General features: G+C 43.8%; 1 protein-coding gene across 5 annotated transcripts in view; it reads right to left on the bottom strand.

Annotated features, from left to right (window-relative positions):
- The window catches only part of PKNOX1 (PBX/knotted 1 homeobox 1), a 39,056-nt gene extending 26,641 nt beyond the window's left edge, over positions 1–12,415 (bottom strand). For 2 of the 5 annotated variants that reach the window (XM_042033891.1, XM_042033916.1), the window contains exons 1-2: positions 12,322–12,415; positions 1,561–1,642 (exon numbers count right to left, since the gene is read on the bottom strand). The gene's annotated coding sequence lies outside the window, so the exon portion shown is untranslated. Of the gene's footprint in view, positions 1–1,560; positions 1,643–5,255; positions 5,910–7,002; positions 10,891–12,321 lie in introns of those variants that run through there. The other 3 variants (XM_042033909.1, XM_042033904.1, XM_042033899.1) reach the window with 3 other exon arrangements.
- Positions 12,416–13,585: the final 1,170 nt, after the last annotated feature.

Here is a 13,585-nt window from a genome sequence, read left to right as displayed (position 1 = left end):
ATTCCCTCAGTACTCAGTAGAGGCAAGAAACAAACTGTGTTAAACTTTAAGAAAAGTAACTGAAAAGGTATTTACAGATTTAGCTGTTCCAACTTCATTTGGGATGCAGCACCCAGGGCTCGTTAGCAGGCACAGCCTCAGCAGATGCTCAGGCTGCAGACAGCGATGGAGCTCCTATCGCTCCCAGATGTTTATCACTGCCACCCTGCCACAGCTAATTACTTCCACAGCTCCACCATCGAGCTCGCACAACACATGGATGGTTTCTGATCCTTTTTACATCTAGTCAGCCGGGCTAGTTCAGGCCTCTCCCTGTTAAAGGTGGCTATGATGGAAAGCAGCTGACTCGGTCTGAAGTGGTTGTGGTGCACTCATACAACCCCTGCTCTTGGCTGACCTACTCGTGTGGTAATTTCTGGCTGATGTGCGCTGATTCTCGGCTCACAGCAGGACCATCTCTTACCAGCACACTGTGCCTTAGGACAGAGAATTTGGTTATCTGAGGTGAACCCAAGAATATATGACTTGAGAATAACTTAGCTTTCAAATGCCAATTATTCTCTGTGAAAGAAGTTGAGAGTAGAGGGAAAACTGCGTTTGTGTTATATTCAAAGACTTACAAATAGCAAAAATAACCTGAGGTTGAGTCTGCCAGTCTGCTTCACACAGAACAGAACTAACTCTCATTCTATTTATTTTGAAAGCAAAGCATGTGGAAAACCCAAGGAAAAACTTAAGGTCATGTAACTGGAAGCTGATGCATGAACTGCAATCAGAAACTCCACTGGACACCTGTGGTGAAAGGGAATTCATAAAAGCATTGTGGTCTACAAAGCAAAGGGGAAAAAAAGGGAAGCCTTTAATAAATTGAGGTATGAAGGGAAAACATAAAGCAGAAAGGAAGCTAAATGAGCAGGGGTAATCATAATTAGAAATGTGGAGACTTTGTGCAAGTTGAGTGTGTAAGAGGAGAGATTAAAGGTGAGCTGAAACATATACACAAAGTGATCACTTGACATACATCACTCCTCACTTGTTCCACTTACTCCTTTATAATTAAGGGCACAGGGACCACCCAGTAACATTAACAGAAGGTGCAAGTGAGCTGGTGGAGATCAGTGGTATCATTTTTAACATATACAAGCTACAACAGATGTTTGTAACAGATATAAATAGTTACGCTTCAGGCTAGGAACTAACCACCAACCCCCTCAGGGTTGTGAGGGAACTGCCCAACAGACTTGTTAACAAGTAATCATGCCTTCTAATTTTCCCTCATACATGTTTCTTTGAAGTCCTTCAGAGAGAAATGCATGACTGGCAGATTTCGGCATGGCTCTTTGTTCATTCTTATTTAACTTTAGTCCTGGCACTTGCTATATAACATTAGATCCTTACATTCACACACCAAGTTAAAAAGAAACAAACATCAATTCTCTCTGACACATGAAAAGCATCTAGAACTGGCTTCCTTTTCAACACAATACATGATGATAGTTGTTTCCAGGGCACGCTGTTTTCTAAAGGAGATAAAATATTGGCTGTGAGAAAGCTGCTCACCCCCTTCCTTCAATGAGTTGAAGAAGACATTATCTTGTTCCAGCAGAGAGATCCCACTGATGTACAATGTGAAGACAGAAACCTAAAAACCAACAGAGAAATAGTCAGAAGAAAACAACACCACAGAACACACATTCTAAGACTGACTATGATTTTTAAAAAATTGTTTTATTATGTCGTTCCCTCATCAAGTTTAAATGAACAGACAGGAATTTTTTTTGCACACTTTGCAAATTTTTGCATTGTTAATAATCTCTAATCACACCCAGTATCCCACGCTTGAACTTCTTATCCCATTATTTGATCTTTCTCTCATCTTATTCCATTCATTCTCTACATTCACCTTTGTCTCTGCTGACACCTCTAACAGAAGGCTCCATTTGGATAATAACTCACTCACTGTTCAACCTTCATATTTTACTCTCTGGCTCAGTGTCTGTCTGCCAAGACTAGACAAGACACATCCCAAAAATAAAACTACAAAATGCAAATAGGAATAACTTGCCACTGTTGTGAAAATTAAGCATGAAATCAAGAAAGGTGAGAGATTCTTTTTCCCCCATTTAAATCTCCTTCATCATCATTTAAAAACAATCCATGGTAAAATCAAAGCATGATGCTAGAAATGGGCCATTGTTAGGATCCTGTGTTCTGTGAAGACAGGTTCTGCTACAGGATTATTTGGCAATTTTAAAAAGCTTTCCAAAAATTACCACTTAAAATTACTTTAATTATATTTAATAGCACCCACTTGGTACATTGAAGCTACTTTTAAAAGTAGTAAGGATTGCAAAAGCAGAGTAGCAAAGATTGTGAAAACGTACTTAGAAAACACAACTGCTGAAAAGCATTAAAAAACCATCTCAGGGGAAGTTCCAGACACTAAGGTTGCACAGAGGCCACCAGAAATTATACGATGGCTAAAACACAGCTGAAATCTTGAATCAGATTGCTTCTCACACAGACAAAGTTCACAATAAGAACTGGAGAGAAGTAACTCCAACATTTTTGAAAGCAAGATGAAATTGGTCTTTGGATTTGAGAACCAATTTATGCACGTGTTGTTTTTCAAAAAGTGATGGTTTTCAGACAAGTTCACAGAAAAACCAAATGTGAAGGGCCACTCAATCTAGATGCCATCTCTGGTTCATGAAACCTGGTTCTAAACAGAGCAGGGAAGATATTTGAGAAGTTTTAAGGCAGTTTAAATTTCAGCCATTGGTTAGAGATTGAACACTGAACAAGAAGGAGTTTCAGTCCGAAGTGATACACCTGGTCTTGAAGGCTCAAGGAGCAGATGGCACATTAAAAGTTCTTACCACTTTTCCTTAAACTGTCAAAGATCTATGTCTTCAGAAAATGGGCTTCTCTCATTTTTGCAGCTTCTTAATTCTGTTCGGAGGACAGTGTAGTAACCCTCTTAATCCCTTCTTGGCATGCCATGCATTTTGGTACTCATTCTCCCTTCAATTTACTGGGCTATTTTTCAAATAAAAGACTTCTCACTATTCATGGCATCTTCAGAACGGAGGTCACTGCCAGATTAATTGGGATAGATAAATAGATAAACTATCCATTCCTTGTCTCTGGTCAGACATAAGGAGGACTATTGCAAATCAGAAAATCCTGCTCCTCCATTCTGAAAACAACTGCAGCCGAGAACCGATGGTGCCACTGCTGCCAGAGCTGGTCAGTCAAAAATATTCAATGTATCAAGAAGTAGCCCTTACCTCCAAAGCCTTCAGCTGAAACTCTGGAAATAACAAGTTTCTAAACAGTTTATGAGATAACGAGGGCAGGAACAAAGAGGTACTAAAGAAATGCAGGCCCAGCTGAAAGATGCTGCAGAGGGAAGGATGTAGCTGAGAAGGAACTAGAGGATATTGCAGTGATATTGCCTCTTCCAAGAGACACTGGACAACATTTAATAGTGCTGTCTACCCTAAAACTTATCAGCAAGAGAGATCTGAGCTTGCAGATCATGTCTTCTTGCACATCTCAGTGGGGGCAAGAAGAGGGAGTAGATACACCTGTTCAAGGGTGGAGACAACACCAAGGCACTCTGGGGTCTTAACCTGGACTTGCTCTTGTCAATTTTTGTTTTCCTTTTATTCCTCTTGCAGACAAGCTTTAAAGTAATGCCATCATAATAAAAATACCTAACCATGAAACCAAAATGAAGGGCAACTTTGTCTCTCAGAAAGTGAATCACCACTGAGGTTTTTACTACGAAGTAAAATAGGAACTTGTTCATTCAAGTGTCCAAGAACCCTCATTTGAGTCATCCTCTCATTCTGCACTTCAGCTCGCAGGAAGCAAAGACCTGTGCGTACATTCACGTGTACAAATATGAGCAGACACTAAGATCAATGTATTTTTCTAGGTTCAAATAATGACAGTAATAATTGATTCCAACAATGAAGCAGTAAGCAGAGCACCCATGCCAGGACTCATTCCACCGTTGCTTCGGTGGTTATCCAGCTCCAACGACCTGCCCACGCAGAGTCATTCAGCGGAATTAAGACAAATCAATGTGAAGTTGACGCAGACAAGTTTATGATAGCTGTGCTCAGTGAGGATGTTCTCCTCATTCAGCACCAAGGTGGCTTCCATTTCCTCTATTTCATGTACTTATAAAGTTGAGTCATTATTTAGAATATTATACTTTGAAGAAAGACAATGTTCCTGCTCAGGAACATAACACCAGCCTCAGGGAGTTCCATCACAGAGATACAGCCACTCAGTTACTCTACAACAGCTATGCTGTCAATTGCCCTGGGAGTCAAGCCCTAAAAAGCCACAAAACCAATTTTTGGCTGCAGTAAAATGAGATTTATTTTGTGTCACTTTGTTCCCTTTATTGTTAGGTGGTGCAATAGAATTATTTATATGTTAATCTTGATGAATATGAGATTACATTAAAAAGAGGAATGAAAATTATACTTTAGGAAACTGAAAATTAAAAATCAATTAAAATCCACAACTAAAGTTGGATTTCTTCAGAAATACAGGCTACACTCCAAGCTACCATCATGTAGGACTGCATGTAGGATTTTGAACATACCTACTATGCAGCAATGACTTTATTCAGCACGATGTCTCCAACAGTGGACCTACAGCTTTGTTGTCCCATTAATCTTTCACAGCATCCTCTTTACGTATCCCTCCATTTCAGATCTTAACAAGCCATACGAAGTATTCATATCACAGACCACCTTCCAAGCACCACCACACATTGTCACACAGCATGACCAACAACAAACCACCTCATTAAAAGATCTGTGTTCCTTTAGCAACTGACGCTTTGTTTAAACTCTGCTTTTGGTACATTTAATTCTGTAAATTCTCCTATTTGCAAGTACCAAATACCAAAAAATATTATAAAAAATGTGCCAGTTTATAAGCTAAAATTGCATATGCAGTTAACTGATAAAATGAATATTAAGGATGCACAGATCATAGGAATTCCTCCAGGCACAACAACAGAAGTAAAATTGAGGGGATCTGGGTCTTGTGAAGAACTCCAGCTTCTAATTCTGCACACATCCTTGGTGTGTGCACCAGTGTATTTCTTGGGAAAGGTGCATAATCATGGGTCACACTCCCAATTCACGTCATCACCAATTTACCACAATCATCCTTAACAAGGATGAGAAAGATGAGGAATTCTACCTAACCCAGTCATAAAACGTCACCTCAGTATGCCAGGTATCCTGCCCAAGGTAGCTCTTGGAATTCTGGAAGGAAATCCTCAGGTTGCTCTCCTACTTCCTGCAAAATAGAATCCTCATTCTTCTGACTCTAGAAAGGTCCTCAAATTCAAGGAACTTCCTGCAGCATCTCATTTCTCCTACCCAATTCACACAGCAATTTGACCCTGCTTTATTAGCCCCATAAAGTAATAGTGAGGAATTTAGGGGACTAAACAGCAATTTCGGCAAGAGAAAAACAAAACTTGGGGGAAAGAAAACCTCCCTCTTTAATTATTCTAAGACTCCTGAGGGGTTAGGGTATGAGGGAGCAAAAACATCACTCCCTCATCCACTGCCAATATTCACATAATAAATGCAGATTCCTTCTTTCTGTATTTTCAATACTACAAACTGGAGGACTTTTTATCGGTGCAGCATGAGAATCCTCACACACACATCATGAATCCTCACACATATTTTTTTGTTAAAGGACAGCGAATGATTTTTTTTTGCTGTCAGTTTTTATGTGCTGCCATAACATGTTGGACCCAAAAACCAGGAAGATGGTGTCACATCTGCCTTGCTGCTCTCGTGGCAAGAGGGTGGCATTGGAAAGACTACAAACACCCCTTACAGACCAGCACTTTCACAGCTGGAACTGATTCTGTACAACTTTCCTACTTACTGATATTTAATTACTTTTTCAAACACAATTTCATTTAAAAAAATTAAAAAATCAATAAACAGAAAAAAAGGTGAGAACTCCACCACCCTCCCCATTTCCCTGGCATTCCCCACATGGATAATCAGGGTTGCTTATGTCCTAGACACAACTCCATCCCTTTGCCACTGAAGCCTTTGGAATATCCACACAAGCACATCCCGAATCTCTTACTTTTGGAGACACTCATAGAACCATATCCTTCCAGGCAAATTAAACCAAAGCAACAGGAAATCCTATTTTCATCATGATTTGCATCAGCACCCAATAAACTATGACTGAAATGAATCTTGTTTTGTGTTTATGCTTTGTGGTTTCATAAAGAAGACACAGAATAACCACCAGTCTCTCTGCCTTTATTGCTATTGAATACTTTACAATGTGAGCAGTTTGTGTAAGCATATGTTATGTTTTCCAACATTTTTATTATAAAACCATAAAAGTTTCCAATAATTCTATGAAGGGCTGAATTCCTGATGCTATTGAAGTACAGTTGAAGGGTGAGGAGTTTTATTAAAATAATAACTAATTTAAAATGGACTTTGGATGTCGAATGGGTAAGAAAATGCCCTCTACACATTTTTGGCATTTAAACAATTCATCAAGATCAAGATGTTCCCTTATCAAGTACTTCATTTTTATGTCTTTTACAATTTCTGGAATAACAACTCCATTAATGAATCAAGAGTTAACTTGGACTAGCCAAAAAACCTGAAAGAGACACCAAATCCTGGTCCTGCAACTCTGTGTCAAATCCAGTTCCAATCCATCACTACCTTTCCCAGAATCCTCCCTGGTTTCACTCTAACATTGGGTCAAACCTGAATTAACTTCATTTTCCTACTAAGTGTAGGCCTTAAAATGAACTGTCATTTTGTTTTACAAAATGATGATTAAATAAAAACTCTTCCTTTCCTGCTTGACTCTTGTTTCCCACCTCTCCCAAACACAAGTCTCTATCCCTCCAGGAGTTGTGACTGCTGCCTAAGTGTTCTGGGGTAAAGAAAGACTATTTAGGATTAAACTTACCCATCACCTACTGCTGTGAGCTGCATCATGCTGAACTACTTGGTCCAGGTGATGACTGCACAGTCGGGTGACATGCAAGGACCAACAGACAGGAAGATACTCATGTCACATGGAATATTCAGATAATTTAGTTAATAAATATTTGCCCAGAAACATATATAAGCCTTGTTTTCCAAGAGCTCATGGTCTGTTGAAGTTTCTCAAGGAACAGCCATATGCTCCATGTGAATGCTTATGCTCCTTTCCCCTCTGCAACACTAAAATCCACAACTCAACTGCTGATATGCTCTTAAATAAGAAGAATCCCCCCCTTCTTTTAAATTAAGACATTTACCTTCTCTTAGAGTCATTTTCAAGATGCTGATTCATTTTAAAGTTGGCAGACTAACCCTGCTCAAACATATTCATCATGGCAAATTTCAGCAGGACTAACAACTAAACTACATAAACCCCTCAAAATAATAATAAAGATAACCAGGTAATCTTCTTTCTGATATTGCTGCTAATATGGCCTAGAATGCAGAAAACTGGGCTAGAACACCTAAATTAAGCGATCACAAACTAACCCAGAAGTTCTTTAGTTACAAAAACGTACAACACAGCACACACATTTTCATTCCCCCGTTCTCTAGGCACGTTAAACATGTACAAAGCTGCAATTTCTGTTCTCTAATTGCCTCTGTTTCCTTGGAATATAAAAGGCTTGGACTTTATTTTTCAGTAAATATGATAATATCCTTTTCCCTTTGCTTTGTTTGCTATGTAAGTCGTAAAAAGCCAAGCAGGATGTGAAGTATAGCCACACTTCCTAGCTTCTTCTGCCCTCAAGAAAAAACACAGGCAATTCCAAAAGCTCACCAATAAGATATATTGGAATTTGGAGGTTTAAAAGAAATGGATCCCTCTTTCAGTACACCAGAAGTAAGCTGCCATATTCTACTTTTTTGCCTCAATTTCCCATCAGCTGCAGAAGAGAGAGCTGCAGATCTCTGGGCACAGCGGGGTAAGGGACAGTCAGTGATTATCACACTCAACTCCCATTTTCGAAAATCACCTTTTGACTCTCGGTGTACTTAAATGGCCCTCAGGTTTAATAGCAAATACCTCTTTTGTACACCTAGGTACTAAAAAATGAGAACACCATGGCCTGGAGCAGCTGCCACATCAAACCCCAAACAATGTGTTCCTGTGAAGGATAGGAACCAACCATGCGAGAACAAGACCTAAGTTTTAATTCCCTTTCTAACACCAACTTTTGCCTCTCAGTGCCATACATGACGTGGTATCCCCTTGCTGCTGGCAGGGGAACCAAGTTACTGCCCCTCACCGACTTCATAAAAATGTGTCACAGCTCCATAACAACAAAATTGGCATTTCCAGATCCGTGGTGCCATTATTTCACTTTCTACCCCACCCCCAGTTCCACCTCATGAGTCCCGTGCTCCACAGGTCTGGTATGAAACCGCCTCAGTGAACAAAGTGAAGAACCCGCTACAGGTGTGAATATTTTAGTGTTCAGTTCCCTTGGGGAGATCTAGAATGGGCTGGGTACAAGATTTTGGCAACATCTGGCACCAAGTAAGCAAATGAAAGAACTCCATCAGCAGCTTTTTCTCCTTGCTCTTGGCATCCTCTTGCTTAGAAGAGCAGTAAGTTGTTTTACATTTTGTACAGCACTGAGCTGTGGCAAAATAAACCCCTCTGAGACTTCTCATTTTTAAACCTATAGACTCTTTGAACAAGTGAGACTGAAGTAACCAGCTGCTGCTGCTGCTGCAAGAGAGAGAGAAGTAACATTTGCAACATTTTTAATTTCACACAAAAAATTGCATTTGGTCTTACTTACACCAAAATAAAAATACTAATCTGCTTTACTGTAAGCTTTCACAGATGTGCCAGTTTTGCAGAGACAACATTTGGCTCCCAGACCACGACATAATATTCTGAAATACAATTTGGACTGCTTCATTCAGGACATTAACATGGCCATTAAAACAGGCAGTTCCACTGCCACAGTGGTGGTTCTGTGATCGTTCACCCTCGGCCACTAATACACGGCTTAATTTCACCAAAGAGTTACTCTTTTCCAGGAAATTGAACTGCTCCTGAACACTTCTAAACTTGCTGTGGTAGCAATCAGAATTATCAGGGCTTTATTAGAGCACTGCATTTACAACACAGAAAAATACAGTTGGAAAGCAAAATTCTGAAGAAGAAATTACAGCTTGTAGAAGACTATCCATTTTATAAGACTAAAGCATTTAAAATAAATTTAAATTTATATTTCATTCATTCTAAACTCCTTTCAGTCCTATCATGGAAGACTGCAGGGACTTAGCTTTAAAATGTTATTTTTATTTAAACCAGATATTCCAAATTGTATTAAGAGTACAAATCAAGGCTATAAATTACTTAATCCCAGCTTGACTTTTTACATGCCAAAGTGAAATTTCCAAATACAAAATAAAATCTCCACCAACCCTAAAAACAACAACAATGGACTCAAAATGTGAAGAATTCTTGAGTTTTCTATCAGCACATGGGAAATGGTAACAAGAAAAATTTCAGCCCAGCAATACACACAAGCACAGATTAAAAAAAAAAAAAATGCATGGCCCAAACCCACTGAGGAGACCAATGAGAAATGATCTGAGCCTCCAAAATCCCAGTGCAGCACAACAGTTCCTACACTTCCCATCTTCACCCTGTGACTGAAGCACACTGAGCTCTGCCTTTCACCACTGAACTGGAAATTATGTAAAGAAAACACAGTGAAACCTACACTGAAGTTTTCCTGGGGATACTTTAATTATGAGATAACAGGAGAATATGTCAAGCAGTGACAGTCAAGAGTAAAAATATACTGTACAGTTTACAAAATAAACTGAAGATAGAACATATATGAAAAAAATAATTAGAATTATTTTGAATAGACTATGTGAATTGTTTGGGGGATTTTTTTTCCCCCAGAAATGTTTGAAAACTTGAATGCAATGATTCTATATGTGGCTACACACAGACTCGGAAAAGGATAAATCTGCAATTTTATGTGACAGAAAACACACTCAAAACGCACTTGCTGTTCTTGATAGTGTAGCAATGACACTGTCTGGAAATACATGTAAGGATGGATTTCTGATACAATCACAACAATTTGTGTCCCCGTTCAGTGTAATCCATAAAACTCACACATACAGCTAACAGGGACTGACCAGGACGCTGATCCAGCTGCAGAAGCCATCTCACTTCAACCACACATACAAATATAGCTAAAGGGATATAACCCCATAGCACAGGCGGGCCATAAACAGATGACATCCCATAGAGGACAGGGAACAACCTGTGAGTGTATTCACAGTAGGAAGAACAGCAAGATCTGTGGCTATCCTAAGCCATAGCTGCTACAATTCTCCTCATCAAACAATCTACAGTGAAACTTTGTGCAAGAGCACACTTGAGAATGAAATTAGAAACTAACTATATGTGTACGTTTTTTGTAAAAGCTAAGAAAGGATTTTTTAGTTTAAAAAAAAAATAAATGAGATATTTAGCATACTTTGAAAGTGACCTACACCTTCTTGCTATCCTCCACAGGATCTTAGCCCAAGTGTTTTCCACCATCCAGAACATAATGCCCATGTTCCCTGTTCCTGGGATCTGTTTAATGGAATGCACACAACCTATTCCAAAGAGGGGTAAGGACAAAAATTAATCTTGCCTGGGCAGCTCTCAAGTGCATGTCTTAAAAAACCAAAAAGCCTACAAACCAGCAATTCATTCACTTTGAAGGGTTTCATACCAGTGTCTCGTACTAGGAAGAAAATATTTACTGTGAGACTGGTGAGGCCGTGGCACAGGTTGCCCAGAGAAGCTGTGACTGCCCCTGGATCCCTGGAAGTGTCCAAGGCCAGGCTGGATGGGGCTTGGAGCAACCTGGGATAGTGGAAGGTGTCCCTGACTATGGCATGGGGTTGGAACAAGATGACTTGAAGGTCCCTTCCAACCCAAACCACTCTGGGATTCTTCCTCCCTAAACCACACCAGTCATTTACTCAGACAAAACTGCAAAAAAGGGACCAAAAACTTCAGCAGCAGCAGATTAAAAAAATAAATTAATATTGTGACCTGTCTCTAAAATTACACTACATATGACCATTTAAGACTACGGAAAATATTTAATAAATTATTTTTAAAAATAGCAATAAGCTATGCAGAGAATTATCACGAATGTGTTAACTACTTATAATGTTATATTGTTAATTGACAGACTCCAGCGTGGTGGGAATGAAGGAAAGCCATGGACTGCTCCATGAGACCTGGGACATGTGGCTCATTGAGGCAATACTTGGGGATAAAACCAGCGCTTGATTTATTATTGTTTACACACATCCCCAGCAGGGCCTCTGGGCAGTGTCAAGTCTCAGCTCCTAATTGCGGCCGCGTAAACACCCGGGAACCCTCGGCCTGGCTGTCGGGAAGGTGTCTGCTCACAACCGAGCCGGGAGACCACGGGGTCACACCGAAAAGAAGATACAAACGAGGGAGAAACCCAAAGCGGCTCTGCGCACACTGCCCCGACCGGGCTCCGCTTTCTATGAACGCCGAGGCGGGCGTGGGGGAACATCCCCTAAACCGGGGCAGCGGCCGGGGGGGCATCTCCGCATCCCCTTCCTGCTGTCCCCCCGGGGCAGGGCAGGTGTGGAGGGGGACAGGGATCACAGCACGGCGAGAGGGAGAGCGGGGTGCAGCTGCCGCGGAGGTCCGAGCCCCCGGTCCGGTGCAGGGGCCCGCGGAGGCGGCGAGGGGCGGCGGCGGAGCTCCCGGAGCGCCCCCCGTTTCCCCCCCGCCTCCGAGGAGCGGCCAGCACAGCGCTGCCCCTTTAAGCATCGCGTCGCCTCCTCTCCCTTCCTCCCTCCCCCCCCCCCATCCCATAGCCCCCATCTCCTTCCTCCTCCTCCTCCTCTTCCTCCTCCTCCGCGCGGACCCGCGCGCGCTCCCGCGTCCCCTCCCCGCGCGCGCCCCCGCCGGGACACAACGGGCGCACGGCGGCCGTTCGAGAACCTTCCTCGCTTCGCTCCCCCCCCCACCCCTCCCCGCTTTTCCCCTCCTTCCCCTCCCCGCGCCCGCCACCGCCCCTTAAACCCCCCGGTCCGTGCGAGAGGCGGCGGAGCGCGGGTGCCCCTTTCTCCCCTGGCCGCCGCCGCCCCGCTCGCCCCTTCCCCAGCCGCTCTCCCGCTTCCCCGGTGCGGCCGTGCCCGGGCGGCGGGCGCGCCGTGATGGACGGCGGGGCTGGAGCGGGGTTTGAGTGACAGCGCTTACCTCGGGTGCCAATCTTCGTCACACTGACAAGCGGCTGCAGCAATCGGGACCCGCACCGCCGCCGCGCGCGTCACCGCGCGCCGCCGCGCCCGGCCAATCGCCGCCCGCGCCGCCCCCGACGCCACGGCGCGCCTCATCAATATTCATCGCCGGAGGGCGGGGCTTGGGCGCACCGCCCCTCCGCATTAGGGCCGCCGGTCTCGCCCTCATGAATATGGATGAAGGGGCGGGGAAGCCGGGCGGGCGAGGCCACGCCCCTCGCCGTGTGTGAGGCGGGGGGATGAAACCACTGCTGGGGGTGGGGGGAGGAGGGAGGTACCAAGTGGCTCCGGCGTGAGGGGAGAGGCGGGGGCTGCTATGGCGGTTTCCTGCAGCGTTCCCTCGGCCGGCGCTCGCTGCTCGCCCTGGGGTCGCCTCAGGGCGCGGCTCCCCGGGCTTGGGGGAGTCCCTTGGCTCGTTGTTGGGGCTACGAGTCCCCGCGTCTTGTAGGATGCCCCCGGGAGCCGCCTGGCGCGGGCGGGGGTCGCCCCGGGGAGCCCCGACTGCGGGAGCTGCGATGGAGGCTCCCCACAGGCTTTCCCAGGAACTTCTCCTGCGGCCTGCGAGGGGTGAAACTGCCCGGCCGATCCTTGTGACCCTTCCAGCCCCGAACCTGCGCCCGCCTGTTCTCCCCAAACCCCCAAACTGCGGGATTTGAGTGAGGGCGGACCTTCGCTATCCCTCAGGGCCTTGCCTAGGGATCAGGTGCTGCTCAGGACCCTGCCCAGGTCTTGCTCGGGTCCTGCCATGCCCTGAAATAAGGATGCTGACCACATATGGGGTTTTTTGTACTGAAACTCCACTTGGGAGGAAGCAGCGCTGTCACAGCTCTTTCCCCCATGAGTTACCACTGTTAAATATTCCCCCTTTTCCCAAACCATTCCTATATAAGGGGCAGGAAAGTGTCAGGAATGTGATTTCAGATGGGTGCCCTGTGACTTGGCCGTTTGGCTGTTGGGATATTTAAAAAGTGTGTCTGCTGAGCAAAAGGTCTGGAATGCCTTTGAGTCATGCATGTCACAGGTGATCGATCTGTCGTCTCCACCTTGTTCCTCCTTCTCTAAAAGACTTCTAAAAGATCACCCCGCAACCCCTCGCTGGCTTTGAGAGCAGAGGTTTGCAAGGGGAGGAAGAAGGTGACACATAAAAAGCAAATCTCATTTTAGGAAGCTCAGTTTAAACCCAAAGCAGATTTACTTTCAGGTCTTGTAGTCCCTCTGCAAAA

This window comes from Corvus kubaryi, unplaced genomic scaffold (genome assembly GCF_017639235.1).
Source record: "Corvus kubaryi isolate FWS band 111438036 unplaced genomic scaffold, C.kubaryi_AGA036_p1.0 133, whole genome shotgun sequence".
In the NCBI taxonomy this organism is placed as follows: Eukaryota; Metazoa; Chordata; class Aves; order Passeriformes; family Corvidae; genus Corvus; species Corvus kubaryi.
Note: the sequence above shows the minus strand (reverse complement) of the source record. Positions and strands in the feature narration are given on the sequence as shown.